The sequence below is a fragment of the Saccostrea echinata genome, unplaced genomic scaffold (genome assembly GCF_033153115.1).
Source record: "Saccostrea echinata isolate AGI-Se365-2 ecotype Australia unplaced genomic scaffold, CSIRO_AGI_Sech_v1 ptg000015l, whole genome shotgun sequence".
NCBI lineage: Eukaryota > Metazoa > Mollusca > Bivalvia > Ostreida > Ostreidae > Saccostrea > Saccostrea echinata.
This window is the reverse complement of record NW_026889764.1, coordinates 6,479,581-6,488,854: the sequence shown is the minus strand read 5'-3', so window position 1 is coordinate 6,488,854 and position 9,274 is coordinate 6,479,581.

Below are 9,274 nucleotides of genomic sequence, written 5' to 3'. Positions count from 1 at the left end.
CAAACAAACAAACCATCTCCAGATAAAACAATTTAACAAGATAGAAATATAACGTCGATCTACCTCGTAAACATAGTCAGGTATACATATTCTTTATGGAAAAGATTTAACACATCCTGGAATTCATGATCACCGATCAACCGAATCGTACAAAAAAGTGCCCACTCATGTATTTTGGTTTCTCATGGTGAGAACACTTACAGTGGAAAACGTTTAATTTTGTCAATTGAAGCACAATGATATCAAAAGAAATGAATCTTTTTTGAGAATTTACTTTGAAAAAGTCCATTAATTAATTTTTTCTGAATTTTAGCACAGCCAAGAAATGTAAATAAACATATTTTGAAATATTTTAAATATACAGATATATTAGGAACATTCTACTTTCCAATTTTTCCGTTTGCCCACCTTTCATCATCGTGCGTTCAACGTCTGTTCACCATGAGCTCATAATGCGCTCATTGTTCACAGTTTTGCGTTCAGCGTTCACCAACCGCTCGCGTTAACTGTTCACAAAGCATTGTTTTGAATATATATTTTATTGAGTACATCAAAAGAATAGGAAACAAGTTCTTATAACTAACTAGTTCTTTTCCTTATATATTACAATATTTCATGGAAATTAAAGGAAAATAATACAATTGATACAAGTGAAAATGCTAATAAATAACATATCAACTAGAGAATCTATATGTTTCGTCAATAAATATATGAACGTTAACAGCAGCAAATATACTGCTATTTATCTGTAAAGGCAAATTAACATCATTAATAATAGATTTATATCAATAGTGACCAATTAAAGCATGAACAAGCGATTGAAAAGATTACTTCTTGCATTAGAACAATTTTTGTATGCAAAAAATAAATGTTACACATCTTCATGTTTTTGAGCATAAAGGACTCTTAATAATTTCCTTTATATGGATCATAGTTTAGTATACAGTAATGTCGTAGCTTAGTATGAATGATATTGGTATCTCGCTTTACCGAAAGAAAAGTAAGATGGTGGATTTTTAATTTTTTGTTATCAAGTTTTTTTCTCGAAATGTATGTTGAGATGGCTTTTCTGACCTCTGTTTTTAATAAATACCATTGTTTTGCAACATTAGGTACGACGGAATTTCTAAATAATTCTAATCTACATCTTGGAATTAAATAATCTGGTTTGTCACGAGTATTGTATATGGATACATTATCACGCTTTTTGGGAACACTATTATGCAAATATTCAGGTACTCTTCCCCTGTGAATTTTGAAATATAGTAGTCATTTTTAAAGTTTCCCAACTATTTTCAGAATAAAGTGCTTCTCTAGACACAAAAATAGGTAGTCCTGTTACAATTCTAGCGGTGGAAAGTTGTACTTTTTCAAGGTTTAGAGTAGCCATCCCGAACAACTGAAGCACATTCAAGCATAGGTCTGATAAATTTAAATACAATTTGGTAAGATTTTCCTATCCATTTTGAACTTCAATTGTTTAGGAGCCATTTTTTTTAAATTAGCACTGCATACCGTTACAACACCAATAAACATAATATCAGACCTAATATGTACAGTTTACTAATACACAACCAGTTGAACACTTTCACATGAACACTTCTAGCGTACACAGTCAACTGAGCACGTCTGACACACACTGTTATCTAAACACGTATAATACACACAGTCAACTGAACACTACTGATACACACGATCAACTAAGCACGTCTGACACACACTGTCTTTTAAACACGTATAATACACACAGTCAACTAAGCACCTTTAGCACACACACAGTCAACTTATCACTGCTGATACACACGATCAACTGAGCACGTCTGACACACACTGTCATCTAAACACATATAATAGATGTATTAGGAAACGTTTTATTTTCCCATTTTTCCGTTAGCCCACTATTCGTTCACCTTGTGTTCAACGTCCGCTCACCATGAGATCATCATGCGCTTAATATTCACAGTTTTGTGTTCAGCGTTTACCATCCGCTCGCGTTAACTGTTCACAAAGCACTGTTTTGAACATATTTTATTGAATATATCACAAGGATAGAAACAAGTTCTTATAACTTACTAGTCCCTCTCCTTATATATTACAATACAGTATGTCATGCAAATTAAGAAAAATAAAACAATTGATATAAGTGAAACTTCCAATATAACTTATTGTTATATTACTTGAATCTTCCAAGTAGGTTCTATTTTGTCGTAACAATTTGATATCGTATTCTTTTTCATATTGTTGACTAAATTTCGGACCTTTCTATATGCGGACCAATCGGAATCTTTTTTAGTTTATAGTGCTTTGTTACGAAGACGGTTTCCAATTCTTATTGTTTCACGTAGCACTGAATCAAACCATGGTTTTTAACGAGGACGAATGGTTACAGTTTGTTCATGTATACATTCATGAACACAGGAAAGGTATTCCAATGTAAAATGTTCAGCTGCAAGGTTTATTGTTTCATTTTCAATGCTACTTTTTGTCCAATCACAATTTTCGATTAATAAGAGAATTTACTTTTTGAAATCTGAATTGTTATAAGCCCACACTTTATGCTTGTACGAACGATTATAATTTATACTGAAAGAAAGCGAAATATAAGTTGCTCTATAGTCACTGATAGAAGCGCCTATTGTTGGAGTGTCTGATTCGCATACTTGAATGTCAACAGATGTAGGAATTGGGTTAAGAAGCGTGCTCGACGTGTGTGAAGTTTTAGTCGGTTCGAATTCAATGATATTGTTAACAAGTTTGTGTGTTGAAACAATTTCACGAATTATGTTCGTTTGTGGAGCATTAAGAAGATCTACATGTACATTCAAGTCACCTACTAATAATATTTGAAGTTCGCCTATTTTGTCAATTGACCATGTGAGTTATGTCCAAAAACTTCTATCCCAGTTTAGAGGACGACATATACACTAGAGGTACTGTGGGAACTGAGCTCACAAAATTATAACACCCCCCCCCCACATCCCTCGCGACCAAACCTCGCATATATAATAGCAAAGTCCTTTTTTAGCTGAGGGAAACCCCAAATATTTGTCAATCAGAATATGAAATAGGAGATGCACAATGGTACAGTGTAATAAAAAAGATTCTGTGAAAGTCTCATAAATTTTATTCAGTGGTATATGAGGAGTTGCAGAAAAGAGATGGGAGCCCCCAACTGATACTGACATAAAATAATACACCCCAATCACTATTAACTCTGCCCTTCAAGCGGGGGTGTAAAACTACATGTTTAATTGTTTTATCTAAATGGCAAACTTTGATATGCGCCTGATTAAATTATTGCCTAAATGCGTATTTATCTTTCTTATGAAAGGATGTGATGGAATTACTAATCAACCATTAACTGTAAGTTTTAAAGAAGATGGGCTAATAGGGCGAGCGATATTCCTTTAGTGAAACAAATATAAAGGTGAAAAATTAACCTCAATTATAACAAAATTTTCTTTGATATTTCATCTGACATAAAAGTATACTTATAATATAAAATCTCAACAATTTGCAAAAATGTAACAAAGAGTGAAATCATTTGCCCATGGAATAGCATACATGTACACACAATGAAAAGGGCTAAAGGGATCATTTTCTCGTAATAAGGCCATTCCAAGTTTTTTCTTCCAAGTTTTAGCGTCCACCCATATTTCAAACACCTACCTACCTATTTGCAAAAAACACACAAGCCAAAAAATAAAAACACAGACTTTAAAGTCATACAAATTACATTGTCGAAGGATATAATTTCATTTAAGATTTTTTTTTCTTGTAAAAGATTTATTCTTTTGCAAAACTAAGGTATAAATTGCTTAAAATATACCTAATACGACATATTGTAGACAAATATGTAGAAAAATTGAAAGAATTCAAAGATTTCGACCAGAATAATCAATTTTAGGACCCCTGATTTTGTTTGTTTTTCTGATATGGGGTGTCAGAAACCAAGGAGCACGCGGACGCTAAACATAGAAAAAACTTGGAATTGCCTAATTATAATTACCGATAAAACAGTCATAATCCCTCCAGTTTAATTTAAAATTTCGCCAATGACGTTTCATGTATCTACAGGTTAAATATCATAAATATTTATGCGCTACAAATGTACAACAGTGAAATTTTAATTTAAAAAAATGACTATGTACTGTAAACGAGTGAAAAAGCATCTTCGCTATCCAAGGGTTTACGATTCGCTCCACCCGAGTAGATTTCGGATCGGAAACCCTTGGCTAGCGAAGATGGCGAAAAAGTGACATTCTCCGTAAAGTATGCTTTATCTAATTATTATAGCTGTATATTTTTAAGGATCATTCGAAAACATAATCTTTGCATATTTATTGGAATATACGAAATAGTTTTTATCTGCAGAGTTTTACTGTTTTCATGCATGCAAATAGCGAGCTCACAATTAATAGAACCTGTCCGCAAACTTTTATAATAACCCTAATATATTTCTAATCAAGTGAGGAATAACGTCTATAATGAAAACACTAAATTTGAGTGACCAAAAAAGGTAGGTATACATGTTCTGTTAGAGCTCTTTATGGATATAAGGCCTCGACGGAGATTACGCAAGTTGGTAACTGGTTTGAGTTTAGAATGGGTTTTTCTGGGGCAGAATTGTCTGAATTAAAACTAATATCATTAATTACAAATTCTGATTTTATTTTTGTGATTTTTTTAAAAAATATTTTTGGCGAACAATAATTCCATCATGTACATTGTTGAGATCAACCATTAAACTGTTAAACTGATGTGCGCATCAAATAAGTTAACGAGAGCAAAAGTTAATTAAATTTGATTTTCGATTGCAAGAATGAAAATATTTTTGCAATAATTAAATTGATATCTTGAAATAATTCTTATGTATCATATTTTCATGTAAATTAGGTTAATTAGTTGAATTTGATTTGTTGAGTTACATTTGTTGAAAAACACAACAGAATTACCATCTGAATCATGAAACCACGCCCCCAGCATGGTGTAGAACAGCAACAGTCACCATTAGTTATGCACGTAGCATCGTCATTGAAACTGGGGGACAGCCGGAGAAAAAATGACAACTTACCTGAAAATCTTTGACCAAAAAAGGGAAACTTGTCCAAACTCCATATCATCTTTCGCGCTGATGGTGGTGTGGTGGTGGTGGGGGGGGGGGGAGGGATTAGGGGGTAGTTTAAATAACATTCGCATCGGAGGATTTGCAACAAAATGTGGGGAGTGGGCCGCTAAGTCGATGTACTTTTTTCATACTATATTAGCAGTTAAAAATAGCCCCCCCCCCCCCCTGCATGCTACGTGCCTGTTACTTGACAACGGGTGATTCTATAAAAAAATATTGAAATGCGTGGAATTACTACGCGTAAGGTTCACCGTTAATCGTTCACCGTTAGATGTATTTGTATAAAATATTTAGTATAATATAATAAATATTGTATGTAGTTGAAGGGTGACATTGAAAATTTTCACCCTACCCCCCAAGTTCAACCTCGATTGCGCCTCGGTTGACAGAGGTTTTCTTTGGGGTGAAAATTTTCAATGTTGCCCTCCGCTACATGCAATATTTATGCAATATTGCGACAGAGACGGTTATAAGGGTTTGTACGGTTAACGCATTAGCTCGATTAGTGGAGGCCTGGACAGACAAGACATCCCAGGTTCAATCCCAAGCACAAACGGATTTCTGTTACATTTGATGCCCAGCGTTGTGATTGGGTATTCCTTATCGGGTGAATGTGATTGCCCCCCCCCCCCCCCCCCCAGCCCCGACTCCGGAACTACCCTACATGTTTTAGCACTCCTTAAGAAATGAGGACACATCTATCTCTGGATGGGTACAGTTTTGTATTGTGTGATACACTGATTCCTTGGGCTAGTGGCTTAATTCCTTGGCTCGATTGATAGAGTATTGGACTGGCATGTTAGAGATTAATTCTGGGTCCAATCCCAAGTGGAGACACAAATCGTTTTGTTACAACATGTACAATATCTTCAATGAGCTCCATATTTCATCCCTGCAAACGTGCTTGGAACCTTCTATATTTCGGTGTTCAGTAAATTATAATACACGAGGAATCATCAGTACATGTCACTCTGGCAAGACTACAACGAGACTACCAATTAGATAGATTAAATAAGTCGATTAGATAAATTATTCACGGAAATAAACATGTAGCTAGAGAGTAATGTTTAATGACTAGCATGTTATGACTTGTAAACAGGAGATTATTTCGTTTCAGTTTTCACCATTTTGCAAAATCACCTGAGCATCTTTCTGGAGTACTCATGCAAACTTCTTCAATCAGTTCTTTATGTCCCAGGGGCCCGTTTCATCAAAGGTCGTAAGCCAAGTCCTAGCGCTACGCCGGCGTGAAGTCGGGACTAGCACAAAGATTTGCATTTCATTGAACAGCGTATCCAACACCGGACTAAAGTTAGGCCAAATTTTTATGTCTACTCATGGGTAGGTGTAAGTTCGGGCGTAAACATGAAATAAAGCGACTCTACTGATCTGAAAACAATTTAGCCGTTCCTTAAGAAGAATTACAGTAAATTCTAAGAAGTCTTTTTAATACAAACGATGCATTATTTAACTTCACAAACTATGAATATTTGGGGGAGCGGAAATTTGGGGGGGGGGGGGGCACCCATTTGAGGAAGTAGTTGACATGCAGTATTTACATAACTTTAATAAAGAGCCATAGCGCATTTGATAGGCATTTTCGCCTACTCTACTAGTGATTTCTTAAATTGATTGTTTAACCAAAATTTTGTCATACAATATTAGTTTATACATACGTAAAACCAAACCACACAATAATGATATTTCAATATTAATAGTTCCTTCATATGATAAATATGAAAATTATTCAGTTTGTATGGAGTGTATAGTAAATATTGAGATATCCACCTAAAGATGACAAACTGTTGCCAAAGACCACCCTTAACCAGAAAAACAACTTCTGAATAATTTTATTTGAATATGACTGCACTTCATTACATTTAGATAATTTTGGTTAAAGGTGGTCTTCGTATTGAAAATGATGAAAATATATATTCAAATTTTCTTCTCATATAATCGTAAGATTTAGCAATCTGTCTTAAATTTATATCGATTCGACGTCATTGACTTCGTTGGCGCAGTGGTATGATTGCTGGAATGTAAATATGGTGATTGCGAGTTCGACCCCCCCCCCCATTTTTCTGTGTATCTTTTCTACGTTTTTCTTTATTACGTTTTATAATATGCATAATTTCAGAAAGTTATAATATACACATTACACTTTGAAAGTATCTCGGGAAAAGACAGCCCTTAACTATTTTATTAAAGTCATATATGGCGTATTTAACTAAAATTAAAAAGATCTTTCTATTTGTTTTATCACTTTATATAAAGATAGGACTTTCCTGTAAATTACACCAAAAAGCAATCACGTTTCAAAGACATTAGAAATCTAATACAATATCCGATTTATTTAACGACTCCGCATTGATTTAACAGACACAGTTTAAAATCAATCTAACTATGGAAACATTAGGTTATTCAAGGTAAAAATCGGTGAAAATTTTTATTTGAACGTAAAAAACATATGACGTTTATCTTCACTCAATCTCGTATTTTTATTTTATTTTTTTTTTTAGCTCAGATACGCCATATATAGCTTTAAATTTTGTAAATTCATAGCTACTTGTTTTATTTTTATTGATTTTCTTAATCTTTTGTCTCAGAATTAGAGTATTGAACATATTAAATGAATGTCATTTGACATACTCGCAACTATGAAAATATAATAATACTCGTCCTCAAACCATATTACATAGAACTTTTGATCTTGAATTGAAAAGGTATATCTATAAATAGAAACAGGTGACTTCCTTTTAAATTCTTGAGTCGGTTCACGGCCAGGAACACGTCCGGTGTCATGCAAAAGATACAAGAATTTATACATAATGCCTAAATTTTAACGTTTTGGACAAATTCTAAGAATAAATTTTAATTTTGGGAAACAGATACAACATTCAATATTCCATACAAAGATTTATGTATTTGATATCCTTAATACATTTTGAGGAGTTTTGGTTGGCGATCACATGCCCATGTGTGAGGGCATGGTCGTGAGCTGGAAAATTATATATTTCTTATATTTAATTCATCGAAATGGTACTTTTATTTTAAAATATGAAGAGAAACTTCATTTTAAATGTATTAGGCAACTGACAGCCTTTTGTAGCTAACATGTTTTAAGAAATCGCAATTTATAAGCAAAAAGTCCGTTGTCAGTACATGTTAAGTTTATCTGGTCCGGTGTCATTTTTCTTAATATGCAAGTAAATCAATAAAATGGAACAGAAATGATCAAATATATGCTTAATTTAAAAGAATACAAATCATATTACAGATAATATTGGATCTAGGGGTCGTATTAAAGCAGCTTTCACGAACGTGCTAACTATTCTTCGATGTTTTAATTTTCAATTCATTTTCTCTTAAGAAACCTGCATCCTAGCTAGTATGCCCGGTGCTAGGTTCGCCTTTGGTTATTGAGCAGATTTTTAAAGAATTTCTGTATACCGTATATTCCAAATGTTAAACTTTTATCATCAATTATGCCCCCACCCTACCCATGGGGGTCATGATTTGAACAAAATTGAATTTGTTTTTATTTGTTTGTTGTTTTAATATCCCTCTAGGAAATTTTTCACTCATAAGGAGACATCACAACTTGCCGGTGGAGGGCCAAAAATTTTGACCTATTTTCGGAACTCAGGGCCATTGAGAAGTGTGGGATCTTTTTCGTGCCAGAATCTACAAAATTAAAAGTACACTATGTACTTTCACATAAGTATAATTTCTTCTGATCCAGAAGTTCTTGAGAAGAAAATTTTGAAAGAGTTATTCTTAAATATTCTATTTAAACTTTGATCACCTATTGTAGCCCCACCCTCTCCAGATATGTTCTGAATAAAAATGAATCTACACTTTATAATAAAGCTTTCACAAAAGTTTCAACTTTTCTGACACAATGATATTTGAGAATATTATTTAAAGATGTCACTAAATTTACATTAATTCTTAACTATACTTCCTTGAAAGAGGGCATGACCATAAATTGGAACAAACGTGACTCCCTCTATCCACGTTTGCTTTCTGGCAAGTTTGGTTGAAATTGGCCAGTAGTTCCTGAGAAGAAGCTGAAAATGTGAAAAGTTTACCGACAAACAGACGGACGACACAAAATGTGATCAGAAAAGCTCACTAGAGCTATCA